The following is a 15,053-nucleotide window of genomic DNA, read 5'->3' as shown; positions in this document are numbered from 1 at the left end:
GGTATTACACTATAAATGGGGTTTATGAGGACATATCAAATGTCCCCATAATTCAAATGGCCTTAAAAACATACTAAATTATGTTTTTTTTGAGAAAGTAAAAATGCAGAATGTTTCCTGTGATGGGTAGGTTTAGGGGCAGGGGCAGTGTAAGGGGATAGAAAATACGGTTTGTACAATATAAAAACCATTACGCCTATGGAGAGACCCTGTAAACCACATAGACCAACATGTGTGTGTGTGTGTGTGTGTGTGTGAGTGTGTGAGTGTGTGTGTGTGTGTGTGTGTGTGTGTGTGTGTGTGTGTGTGTGTGTGTGTGTGTGTGTGTGTGTGTGTGTGTGTGTGTGTGTTTCTCTTAATTTTTATGAGTAGCCTACATAGACATATCATTTTGAGTATACATGAGGGAGATTTCAAACATCATTAAACAAGATCCCGTTTGTGACTTCACCAGGTGTGCATTCAGGTTTCAGACTCGATAATGAGAGCGATAACACGATAATGTCCACTATGCAACTTCAAAAATGGCTGTCCCCTAAACTTACAATTTCAAGAAAAAAGTTACAATTTTGAGATGTAAAATCAAAAATTGTAAGAAAAATTTCATAATAGCAAGAATCTTTGGGGAGGGGGGGGGGGGGGGGAGATAATTTTAATCACTCAATTTTGACTTTATTTCTGACTTTATAACCATACCACCTGGAATAAAACCTGATTGAGGACAAGCCCTTTGCTCAAAATGTGAAATCAAATGTTGATGTTTTGTTTCCAATGCAATCACATTTTGAGTTTTAGTATCAGAATTGTTGGGCCTGTACTGTACATTACATTACATTATTGTAAATTACATACTTATTTTTCGCTCTTCTATCTCAAATGTTTGATATGAAGATGCTGCGCCTTGATTAGATGGTAGGCCTACTCTTTAAGAGAGTACACTGTTTCTCGCTTTTTACACAGTTTTATTAAGTGGACGACGGGAAGAGATGATCTGGACTTGATTACAATCATGAAGACACAGGGTCTCATGAAGAAGATATTGCTGCGTCCAAGTGCCATCATTTAATCGTATCTAATATATCCAAATGAAAAACTGCTGATTGGATGGAGACAAAACGAAAGAAGAAGCTCAGAATATTTGTCCTTACATTGAAAATATATTTAGCAGCAGTGTGAGTCTCTTACTGCAAAACTGGAACATGACATGGATAATTCAGTCCTTAAACAGTGTTTAACAAACTCCAGTATGGAAAGGCCTGACTGGTGTTGTTCTGATTCAGTAATTGCAGGTCTAGCAGCTGCTGCAGGGCACACAGGACAACTCTCAGACGTCCGACGAAATGGTCCAAAGCTCTGCTGTTTCACTGCAGATTTCATTACCTCCTCCAGAACACTGTGAAGGGCGATCTGTGTCATCAGCAGAGATTTAGGGGAATCGAGAGAGAGAGAGAGAGAGAGAGAGAGAGAGAGAGAGAGAGAGAGAGAGAGAGAGAGAGAGAGAGAGAGAGAGAGAGAGAGAGAGAGAGAGAGAGAGAGAGAGAGAGAGAGAAAGAGAGAGACGGGACGACAAATCAACAAATGCACTGTAAAAAAAATATATTGTTGTATATATATATATATATATATATATATATATATATATATATATATATATATATATATATATATATATATATATATATTTCCTCATATTTTGATGGTTTAATCAAACTTGTATGTTCTACGCACATCATTTTGGCCTCTACATTTCGACTTTTAAGTTACTTTGGAGCATTTTTATTTTCTCCAGAGTAATAGAAAAAAGTGGCTGAGAATTGCAGCTGCAATACTTTTTTTATTACTTGACTAGACATTCTGCTGACAAATATTTTATGATATGTAAACTGTTTGTTGCCCCGAGCAACTGATTTTCTTTAGTGCTAGTTTCATGTCTTTTGTATCGCTTTTTGCTTCTTACATAATATAACAATATGTAAATAATATAATATGGATAATATGTCCTTTTTTTCTTCTTTTTTTTTTTTTTGTCTGAAAGCAAGATAATTACATTTTCTCTTATAAAACATCTAGTTTTTAATATGTTTATCAGTGGGGTCACCAAAGTATTGATACATTCATCTATCTTTTTTTAAAATTTAGTCTCATTATGCTCATTGCAGATGTAATATATATATATATATATATATATATATATATATATATATATATATATATATATATATATATATATATATATATATATATATATATATATATATATATATATATATATAGCTGGTTCAGAGTGAACTTTGAGAGAGGTTTTGCCCAGATGGGCTTAATAACCCCAGGCACATACATGTTGTGGTTCTGTGTGGGAGTGACAGTCTTTTGTGGCTAATTCATGCAAACACTGTAAGCATGAATTAGTCAAGTCTGTATGAATCTGTAATGTGACATTACAGTTCAGAGGTCAAGGTTTTGGGGCGCATGATGTAAACTTCACTGCTAAAGACTATGGTCAGGGGTGTTTTCAGTTGAACTGCTAGCCACCAACCAAAAGAAAAGGCCATCCAGGTCAACTGCTTCTAGCCAAAGTCACAAATCAAATTAATGGGAAAGAAGGAAGGTCAAAGGTTAAAGGAGCCCTGAGCCGTCATGGTCTGAATTTGGATTAGCCTACTTACTTAAATGATAGAAAATCACTGCATGGTGTATTTAGCCTTAATCATGAATACATGATGATGAATGAGGTGATGATTTGTGAGATCAGGCACTGATGTTGGACACAGGTTTCGCTTTAATTCATCCCAAAGGTGTTCTATCAGGTTGAGGTCAGGACTGGCCAGTCGAGTGCCTCCACACCAAACGTACTTATCCATGTCTTTATGGACCTTGCTTTGTGGACTGGTGTGCAGTCATGTTGGAATAGGAAGGGGCCATCCCCAAATTTTCCCACACAGTTTGGAGCATGAAATTGTCCATTGGCATGCTGAAGCATTAAAAGTTAATTTACACTGGAACTTAGGGTCAAGCCCAACCCCTGAAAAACAACCCCACACCATACCCCCCCCCCCACTAAACTTTACACTTTGCATAATGCAGTCAGGCAAGTACTGCTGTTTTATCTGCATAATTAAGGTCACAATGGACACTACGCCCATTGTTTTATACAGTCTATGTTCCTTGCCCTGAAACAATGTTGAAGACCCCTATAATATATAGTATGAATTTATTGAAGCCATCAGTCCACATATAACTTCTGTTTTTGTGGTAGCTCTGTATATTTATGTGGCATTGCTGTCAAAGATTGATGAGCAGGTAAAGTGAATTTACTTATTGTAGAGTTAGCAAAAGTTATTATAAGCACTGTAATGGTTGAAATGGATGAAAAAATGGATGAAAAAAAGGGCAGGCTGTTGCACTCCATTGCTAGACAATTAACCTGGAAGCTTAGCCACCATTGCTACTAAAACTATCTAAAGCGGATATGAAGAAAACGTGTGAACAGAAACACTTGAACAGATATTAGAAAAGGCTTGGGGTTTTGCACGGCACCGTGACTACACCATTTTATGAGCAAAAGGTTTGTACATTGCCATCCATTTAAAATAAACAGTGTATTCTTACCAATATAACTTTTTTTGCAAGCTACATTAGTAGCAAATATTACATTATGTTAATATTTAAGTACAAAGACACATTCTACAGATATTTAAGCATTGGCTGACAAGGGACAGAAGAGCTCAAATAAGCTTTATTTGTATTTGACATGCAGTGGCCTTAATAATGATGAACGATTCTGAGCAACTTCTTCCTCTGTGTGATACAAGGGCTAATTGCTAGGGATGAGGCTTTAATTACCATAGTCCTTATGAAACACTCGTTTTCTTGTTTAACTCTCAACTAGGAGACCAGAATTAATTGCAGTGTTCAAGAGGGGCAAAGTAATCAGAGAAGCATTATAACTAAGTTTGGGTGTCAAATAATAACACAAAAGATAGCTGTCTGTTTCAGAACGTACTTAACAGAGAAAAGAAAGTTGCATTCTGTGAGTTCACTAAATTAGAGATTTACCTCATTTCATGTTTTCTGTCCTTCTGTCTTATTGATTTCAGAACCAGATGTTTTTTTATTGCTTGGCCAATGTAGGATCTGCTGCTAACATGTTGGTGCCAGATACCACACACTTTCAGCACACTTTCAGGGGTCTAGTGGAGTCCATGCCTCATGGGTTATGGCTGTTTTGGCAGCAAAAGTGATCATAATGTTATGTCTGATCAGTGTGCATTTACCATGATGTATCATTTGATCTACTATACATAGAAATAACACATTTGGTATATCTAATGAGTTACACATGCTTTAACTTAATGTGATACTGAGTTGTTGTAGACATTGTCTGGAGGTTAGTGAAGTGCATTTCAACTTGTTTTTCTTCAGGACCAGTATTAATTTAAACACAAAACATTATACAAAAGTAAAAAAAAAAAAAAAAAGCCTTTAAATTTAAACACTGGAAGCAAATATTGCTGTTTATTGATAGGCATTTCACAACTGGTCTGTGTTGCCATCTGCCTATTTTGGCAAGCTTCCACAAGGTGACACATGAATGTGTGCCAAAATATTGTGTGTCAACAACTAAACATGTGGAAAGCATTTTTTTAAGGTTAGTTCAGACTAAAGATGGCTGGAGAGACAGCATATGTTATAATTTATGCTTTTAAGAGCCCTGGGTATGCTCAAATTTCTTGCGGAAATCCACCATTACCACTCAAATTATATTACATTATTACAAGTTTACAGTTGTGAATCGTGCTATAAGGAGATTTCATGCGGTTATTAACGTTGCTGTAGTGTAAAGCAGAGCAGGGCCGAGTGTTGTGGAGCTGAGCACGGCCACTGGAGCGAATCGATTGTTATACAAATACACGGCTCGCGAGTACCGGGACTTTTATTATGACGGGACGGGACGGGACACAGTCGCCGGGCGCCGCACTTCCGCTTTTTCAGGTTATGATTATAAGGTAAGGCAGCTCTGTTTATCATATTAGATACATTTAAGTGTGTTTAAAATTATGTTATGACGTTACTCTGTGTGTTCGCTCGGCGCTGCTCTAACATGTTCACACTGCTAAGAGTAAAGCGCTTCTGCAGAATAAAACTGAGGGTAACGCTGATATGACGCAATTGACAGGCGACTCGCTCAAACACTGCTGAAACGTCTCGGTCCTTAGTTAAAATAGCAATTTTCTCACAATTTACAAATAGTTGGAAACATTTGGGATATTGTAAGTACTCAACTGAACAAAATATATAACACTGGCCTAGTGGTTTTTGGATATTTTACTGCAAAAATACTACACAGTGCACATTTAAGAACTGTTAATTGAAAGGTTCTTTAGGGAACCTATTAGATAACTTCCATTCTATATTATGGCATATGTGGCATAATTTAAAAGCCATTAACTTGTCTTGCATCCCCAACTCTGAAAGTCTGTAAACATCCCATTTGTAGTTTTGACACTGCGGTTGGCGTTCAGGTGTAATAATCAAATATGATTATTCCACCATGACATTAAGGCAGCATTAAATATGTGTAAGTAAGAAAGATATTTAAATGAAGCATTAAAATCTGCATTATTTGAGATGTGGAGGTGTCTGAGAGTGCTGAGGTGGGCAGGATAGACCCACGGATCACAGATGCACTCTGCTCATTACCTGCAGTTAAACCAGCTAGATAGTCTGCTTGAACCTAACACGAGGCTTTTAGCAGCTCAATCATACAAACTCTTGAACAAGACATCTGATGCCACAAGCGCAGCCGAGTGTGTTAGAAGCTGTAACAGAAGTGTGTTGGTTTATCAGGCCTGTTGTCGGAGCGATAGAGTTTCTTACAAGTGTTTGTCGCTCTCACTGAGATGAGCGAGTAATCGGAGCTGAACACCTAGAGCGGAATTGATGGAGCGTAAATCATCTTATTCTCTTTCTCCACCTCGGAAAAAGGGATAGGAGCTCCTCAAACATTCATGAGCACGATAGAAAACTCCTTCAGGCTCCTTTTTGTGATCTTAAATGAAAACAGCGGATTGTTTTACGCACAACTTTTGTATTGCACTTACAAATGATTTAGCCGTTCAAAGTTCAAACAGGTGTGATACGCCGGTACTTCAAGAGGGATAAATGTAAGGTGTTTAGAAGTCTAAACATGAACCTCCCAGAGGAGATTGTATTGCTCAGAGTTTGCACCAGAGGCTCTGTGGGCTTCTCCCTTGTTTCCTTTAAAAGGGACCTATTATGCCCTTATTACAAGATGTAAGGTCTCAGGTGTCCCCAGAATGTGTCTGTGAACTTTCAGCTTAAAATACCTCACAGATCATGTATTATACCATGTTGTAAATGCCCTTTTTTGAGTGGAAGGAAAAACATCCTGTTTTCATGTATCTTTAAATGCAAATGAGCTCCTGCTGCCCATTTTAGAAGAGGGCGGAGCCTTTACAGCTTGTGCCTCTGACAGTCTGCCAGCAAAAACATCTGCTTGGTTTGGAATATCATCATTCAGCAGTTCAGAAAGTTATATCTGCATGCATTTTAAAGCCATATCAGTCTATACTTCTGATGGATTTCTGAGCACACACATCCAAAGTGTCCCGTGAGTATCAAACTAAGTTCTCTTTCACGTCTTATTGCGATGAAACTTTCAAAAACACACAAGGTTATGTAGTTCACAAACACAGTCAGTTATATCTTTGAAGATAAACAGCAAAGAAATCATGTGTATATTAGATCTGTGTATTAAAAGGGCAGCGGCGTAATATATCTACTTCTATATGTGCTGTTAATATGAATCAAACAACAAAAGAAAAACAGAAAATCACTCACTGCTCTTGAATAACTTTAGTAGGCCTAGCTGTAATAAGATTACATTTGTGTTACTTGCATGCTGCTGTTAAATGCTCTGGCGAGGAGATAAACATGGTGGACTGTGTTCAGCTCACTAAGGGCGGGGTTTTAGACTTGTATTTGTATTATTTTCATAAACGCCACAACACAATGAAAATGCTCCCGACCACTAGGGGATCTCGGAGTGCGGTAAAGTTAGTTTTCCTTCCTTGCCATTGTTCTATAGATTGGCCTGTCTTACAAAGATATAAACACTACGATCAGTTTTAAGTATGTAACCATTGTATATATACGTGAAATATCAATTCAAAATCCCCTATATGCATTATAGTTGCATATTTATACTCGTAAACGCTTTTACTCGCGATCACGGCGCTTGATACCTAAGGGAACGTTTGCCAATTCCAAAGTGGTTGAACCATATAATTTGTATGAATTAAAATTACTTTTTTTGTATAAATGTACCAATTCCAATGTTGTGCATTACTGAGTCAGTTTTACCAACACAACTAAGTTGTTGAATTTTAACATGTCTGTTTTTAAATGTTAAAAGTAATTTTAAATCATACAAATTACGTTTCAACTGCATGGTGGAATTGGCAGACATTCCCTTGGGCATCAAGCCCGAGTAAAAATGTTTACGAGTATAATAAATATGCAGCTAGGCCTAATGTAGGTGATTTTGAATTTATATTTGTTTTCATTGTGCTGTGTGGCTTGTTTCCGTTGTGTTGTGGTGTTTTCGTTGTGTTGTTACTTGATTTCTTTGTGTTGTGAGATTTTTAAATTTCGTTGTGTTGTGCACTAACGTTACTGGGCCACCGGAAAGAAGAGGTAGTATGACATGAATGTGGTTAGCACTATACAGTAGCTTATCAGATAATTTGGAAGAGTATGATGAGAAATGCTTAATTTCATATTGAGATCTGCGTTTTTATTGCAGATTCAAATTAATACAATGCAAGACCTTATTGAGATCCCTGCGACTCGTTGAAAGTGCATTCAGCTTTTCTGACTTCAAGGCCCAACATTGTTTTAGAAAATATTTGAAGCCCTCACTAAAATATATTTATGTTGTGTACTTCTGCTGCATGACAAAGATACTTCTGTTCTCCTAAAAAACACAAGGAGAAACAACTGTCAATAAATGAAAAACAATAATGTATTGATGTATTGATTCCTGCAGTTTAGGATAAGTATGTGCTACAATACAGAAGCCCCCCCCCCCCCCCCCCCCCCACACACACACACACACACACACAAAACAAATGTATGGGACAAGAAAGATAAAATACAAAAAAGGTCATGTTTAAGATTATTAGTAAAATAATAAATAAATAATGCTAAAGTGGTAAATAAAAAATGTGCATTTATCATTTTAATAAACTTTAATCTATTATATTCATATAAAATGTCTCCTTGGAAGTTTTGTGTAAAAAAAACCAAAACAGAACTTTGATATATAAGGCGATGACTAAAATAATAATAAATACTTAAATTAACATTAAAATGCTAAAAAGTTATAACATGTAACACATATTAATAATTAATAATTATTTGAATTATATATTAAAGATATCTAGCTTTTTTATTTTAAAAACATTTTAAACCCGGTTAAAAACTACATCTCTAGAGGAGATACATGAGATTAGGTGTATTTCTCAAGAAAAAGTTCTCCATTGAATCTCTTCATGAAACCATTTGCATTGTTGAGTTTTATTTCTTCCAGACTTATCCGCTATCCACAATCGCCTCCCCACATTTAACCAACCACACAAGCTCTGACTGGGGTTCCAACAGCTGTAAATGTGCTAAATGTTTCATGCATGTTGTGAAACCACAAAAGGCACTTTTTTAACCTGTGAGCGCTGTGTTTGGTTGCCATGGAAACCTGTGAGCTGAGAGTCCTGGGTGGGGTTTTGTGGACTATGGTCTTTTCAGAATCAGATAAACCAAGCTTTTATCCTGCTACACCCACTCAGAGATGGAGAAGTTAACCTGCTTCGTTCTGCTCTCAATGTCCTTGAGTTTTATATCTTTCTCTCTGGCATGCTGTCAGAGTATCAGTGTAGGCTGACCCTGGGTTTATTATTTCACTTGTTGCATTGTTTGAGTGAATTTGTGACTGTCCGTGGACTAAACATGCAGCGCTTCTGTAGAAAAACACCATTGCTAAAGCCGCGTGAGGTAGCCATCTGTCTGTATGATGATTGTTTGCCTTGAATATTACAATCAAATATAAAATTAAAAGCTAAAAAATGCCTTCATCATTTAAAAAGCGATTTATAGCCTATTTCATACTATAGCTATGTTAAAAATTAAACCACTTGGACCACTTTTGTGATGTTTTTTGCTATAGGGAAAATAAGCTTACAGGGAGATTTTTTGTGGAATAAACTAACCCTTTAATAGCCAGAAAATAACTGTATTCAACTATTTATCTTTCTGTGACTCTTTAAAATTTTCACACGTGTGTAAATCTATAAATAGTGCAGGGATGTACACACACACACACACACACACACACACACACACACACACACACACACACACACACACACACACACACACACACACACACACACACACACACACATATATCCACTTGCTCCTATCTAGCACCTCCGCTCTGCCTGTCCCGTCTGTTGATCCACAGCCAGGGACCTTCCAACATCTCTGCTGCTTCTCCATCATCACACAGCTCGAGGTTGAGGACATCATCAGAAAAATGAAACCATCCACCTGTGCACTGGATCCTTTTCCTACAGCCTTGGTAAAATCTAACCTCAGTGTCTTAAGTCCATTCATTACCAAGATTATTAATAATTCCCTCCAGGCTGGCCATGTTCCTTCATCTCTTAAAACTGCTATCATCAGACCACTTCTGAAAAAACCTACTTTAGACCCAGATGTTAATGACAACTACAGGCCCATCTCCAACCTCCCATACCTCTCTAAGGTGCTGGAAAAAGTTGTTGCTGCACAGCTTCAGGTCCATTTGGAGCATAACCATCTTTATGAGAAATTTCAGTCTGGTTTCCGCTCAGGACACAGCACAGAAACAGCTTTGGTCAGGGTCACAAACGATCTTTTGATGGCGGCAGATGCTGGTTCCCCATCCCTTCTCATCCTCCTGGACTTAACTGCAGCTTTCGATACAGTTGACCATAACATCCTCCTTCACCGTTTACATTCCACCATTGGTCTCTCTGACTCGGTCCACAACTGGTTTTCTTCTTATCTCACTGGGAGAACTGAATATGTTGCGTTAGGAGAAGCTACATCCCTGTCACACAATGTCACCTGCGGTGTCCCTCAAGGCTCTGTGCTCGGACCCACCCTGTTCATACTCTACATGCTCCCCCTTGGCCGTCTCATCAACCGGCATGGGATTTCTTTTCACTGCTATGCTGATGACACTCAACTTTACTTTAGGACAAGTTCATCTCCCTCTGCTGACCTCACACCTTCCACTTTGATCACTTGCCTGGATGAGATAAAGGCGTGGATGAAGCAAAACTTTCTGCAGCTAAACAGCTCCAAAACTGAAGCTATCCTAGTCGGCACTCCACTTCAGGTCCAGAAGTCCGTTATCACCAGCATTGCTTTCTCTGATCAGGTCATTCCTCTTTCCACTTCAGTCACGAATCTGGGGGTCAGAATGGAATCACAGCTTACTTTTGAAGCGCACATCAAACACCTGTGTAAGACCTCCTTCTTCCACCTCAGAAACATTGCCAAACTTCGTCCCATTCTATCACTGGCTGATGCGGAGAAGCTTGTCCATGCCTTTATCTCCTCCAGGCTGGACTACTGCAATGCGCTCCTTATTGGCATCCCTAGCAAAAATCTCCAGAGGCTGCAGTGTATTCAGAACAGCGCTGCTAGGATCCTCATGAGGGTGCGCAAATACGACCATATCACCCCCATTCTAAAATCACTCCACTGGCTTCCTGTGTCGTTCAGGATCGAGTACAAGATCTCTCTCCTTACCCACCAGTGCATCCATGGTGATGCTCCCTCCTATCTCAAGGAACTCCTCACCACACAAACAGCCACTCGTAACCTCCGCTCTGTTTCGCTGTATCGCCTCAAAACTCCCACAGCCAATCTCCGTACTATGGGGGATCGGGCCTTCTGCTCTGCAGCCCCCAGTCTGTGGAATGCTCTCCCTGACCACCTGCGGACTCCACAGACTATAGATACTTTTAAGCGTGGTCTTAAAACCCACCTTTTTAGCAGAGCTTTTAATTGACTTTTAATTGACTTGCTACTTGTTTAATTTATTTTATTTTATTTTTCGGTTTTATTTATTTATTGTTGTTGATTGTTTTGTTTTTGTTTTTAAATTCTGTAGCACTTTGAGATTTTGTTTAATATAAAGTGCATTATAAATAAATTTATTTATTTATTATTATATATATATATAAATGAATGAATGTTGGTCTATGTGGTTTACAGGGACTCTCCATAGGCGTAATGGTTTTTATACTGTACAAACCGTATTTTCTATCCCCTTACACTGCCCCTACCCCTAAACCTACCCATCACAGGAAACATTCTGCATTTTTATTTTCTCAAAAAAACATAATTTAGTCTGTTTTTAAGGCCATTTGAATTATGAGGACATTTGATATGTCCTCATAAACCACATTTATAGTGTAATACCAGTGTAATACCCATGTAGTTATACAAATTTGTGTCCTCATAAACCACATAAACAGGCTCACACACACACACACACACACACACACACACACACACACACACACACACACACACGTTTGTTTTTGTGAAATGTGGGTACATTCAATAGGCGTAATGGTTTTAAAAAACATATTTTCTATCCCCCTACACTGCCCCTATACCATAAACCTACCCATCACAGACCTACCCAAACATTCTGTAAGAATGAAAACTCATTCTGTATGAATTATAAGCCTTTTGAAAAATAGGGACATGGATAATAATGTCCTCATATTTCACCCTCTCCTTGTAATGGGATGTTTACATGTCATGCATGTCATTATACAAATTTGTACCCTGATATTTCACAAAAACATGCACAAACGCACACATGTGAAGAGCATTGTGAGAAAGAGAGAGAGAGCGACACGCAGAATCATCACTCTTTTAGATTTGAATCTCAGCAGGTTTTACAGCAGGTGTTTCTGGGTAATCACGCTGTACTTTGGTCTCTGTTGTCTCTGCAGGTGGGTGGGTGGTCGGGGGGTTTGGAAAACAGGTGTTTAAAAACACAGCTGAATGGGAATGGTCCACTCAACTTGCGTGTTTGAGATCACATCGCAGTCATGTGGGAGTGTCGCATACATCCACACAGCAATTTAGCAGGTGCTATATGTTTTAATACAGCAGAGCTCTATAGGTTTGAACTAATATGACAGTTTAATTATCACCATGTGCCGACCGCTGTATGAACACAAGACGCATGGCACAACCCCTTCACCTCTTTCTTACGAGAACATATATCTAACATTCATTTTCACATAAACGTGTTCATCTGATTTATATCCGACACCTGCGGACAGTGTACAGAATCCTAGTGAAAACAGATCACAGCAATAAGACTCAAATATAAAAGACACATATTTTTGTGGTTGCTAAGTGACACCAAAATTGGCTCCTAGCCTTCAGGTGAATGGTCTGCTCCCATACACCAAAAATGTGTTTATTTAACTTTTATTTCACCTTTTGTGTTGGGGCACATTATGTGGATGGAGACATTTTTATGTATTATTTTTATTGTGGGGATATAAAAAAACCATGGAAACCACAGTTTCTGCCAAAATTGTTTATAAAACTGTTCTGCAGTAAATTCATATGGGATCCCTATCCAAAAGTGTTAGACGCTTTTAGAATCTTGGTTGTTCAGTTTTTATATGACTGCGGGGGCTAATAACTACTTATTTACCAGTTTTAATATATCTTGATTGTCCAATCAGATCTACAGCACCGAAAGCTACAGGGCGAATACTAGATCTCCAGATATTAGATGCATTTATGAAAGTACATGTCCTTGAGGATGTAATTCAAGACATTAAATAGAAAACAGAAAGACGCCTGAGTTCGTGTACGTGCGGTTTTCAGATCACGAGGTCTAATCAGTCAATTGAAGTACCACAGGGTTGTAACATAACACCAGTGAATGGCTGCATCACTCAAATGAGCTCAAAGTCCTGTTCAAAAGAGATGTTTTCAAAGAGATAGTACGAAATGTGTGCAGCTGGATCAGATACGTCTGCTTTTGGTACAATGCTAGATATCTAGTGTTATTTCAGCGCTAAGTGGACCATAAACATACTCAAGTACACAAATACAGACACTAATTCTTGGCTTGCGCATGCTAAATGTACCGTCCTTTCGAATACTTCCTGTTACTGTGGAGGAAACAAACATCCGTACTCAAGGGGGCGATAGTCACATTTATAATGCTTTTGCGTTCTCTCGCAAATGCTTTGCGTTCCCCCGAGAAATGTTACGTTCGCTCGCAAAACTTTTTGAGCTCTTTGCAAGCGAACACAAGGTTTCTTGTGGAGCGCAAAGGTTTTTGCAAGGGAACACAACATTTCTCTGGGAAGAGTACTTTTATTAGCCTAGAAATGTAGACGCACCCTAGCGGCAGCAAATCTAATCTGCCCGCAAGTGTCGTCTAGCAAGTCGCAATACACTTCTGAGCTGTAATCGCCAAACTCTGGTCGGGCCAATCACATCGTGTATAGAGTCGGTGGGCTTAACAAAATGACGACGGCTGAGTTGCGCTCGTGCTTCTAGAGCCCCTTTCACACTGCACGTCGGACCCGCAATATTCCCGGAACATTGCCGGGTCGCCTTCTGTGTGAAAGCAACCACGTCCCGGAATTGATTACCGAATTGAACCCGGGTCGGGGACCTAGTAACATTGCGGGATTCGACCCGGGACGAGCGCTGTGTGAACAAAAGCCAAAACTAATGCCGCAACGTGTACGTAGTTATCGTGCGACTCCTAGAGCTTGTGTTTTCAATAATACAACCCTGCAGTGCCAGAAGAGCTAGTCGGTGTTTTAAACGCAGAGAGTGTTCGTATACAAAAGAAACTAAAATTAAAAAAGCAGAAATTTGCACAAACTGGACACAAGTCGAGACCACGGAGCTCCTTACTATCCTTGCTGAAAGCTGAGATCGCTCGCCGTTATACGTCACATCCGGATGTCACGTGTCAACTCGATCCGGGACCGTTACGGGTTGTGTGTGAAAGCGCACATATTACGGTATTTCGCTGGCAGTGTGAATGGACCAAATCTAGTGGCTTGGGAACAAATGCCGGGCGCGTTATCCGTGTATTTGCCGGAATCGCAGTGTGAAAGGGGCTTATTAAACACAGAAACGGGCGAATGGCGGTTTTTCGAATCAGCTTTGACTATGACTCTGGAAGACTTGTAGTTAAGCTTTTCTCCGAGAAAAGAACAAAGAACGGCACTGAAGTAATTCTTAAAAAGGGAAGATGTGTTCAGAGTTTTGCCGACCGGATACGGCGAATGTGTAATCTATCAACCGTCTATGCTATCAACGAGCTCCGTTTCATCTTCGTTGCTCTGGTTGGTTGTAGTGCTATCCTATCGCGTGCAGAGGTAGTTTGAAAGACAACCGTTTATCCGCTCCTCGGATTGAGCTGTCAATGGTGAGTTTCCAGACCAAACATCTTGATGTGGGTCTGGCTTGTCAGGCTATACTTTTATGAGTACTGTGAATTCGGACATACTTCTTTTGTCACATACTATTTTTAACCTGTAGTAGGAGAGTTTGATATTCCCCTGAGAAACTCAACATTTTTCTTGGGGGAACGCAAAACATTTATGAGAGAAGGCAAAAGCATTGACCTGTTATTTTCCCCTCCCATCTGATAGGCTAAAATCACACACTGTCTTAAGTAGGAAAAGTAAATACTTCACGACTGCTAAAAAGTATGTTCTCCATGTATGAGTGTAGTATGAATGTAATCCGGACATACTACATCCGCCATGTTGTCATTATCACGTGACCTACCAGCGTCACTTCATTGTCTTTCACAAATCCTCTCCTGGATTAGTGTCAATATGCGTTCGCTAACTTAAAAAGAAAACCACGTTTTTCATTGGTTTGGAAAGCAAGTGTAATAAATACTGGGAAATGTA

The sequence above is a fragment of the Pseudorasbora parva genome, chromosome 24 (genome assembly GCF_024679245.1).
Source record: "Pseudorasbora parva isolate DD20220531a chromosome 24, ASM2467924v1, whole genome shotgun sequence".
Lineage (NCBI taxonomy): Eukaryota > Metazoa > Chordata > Actinopteri > Cypriniformes > Gobionidae > Pseudorasbora > Pseudorasbora parva.
The sequence above is the reverse complement of the archived record's forward strand: the minus strand, read 5'-3'. Positions refer to the sequence as shown.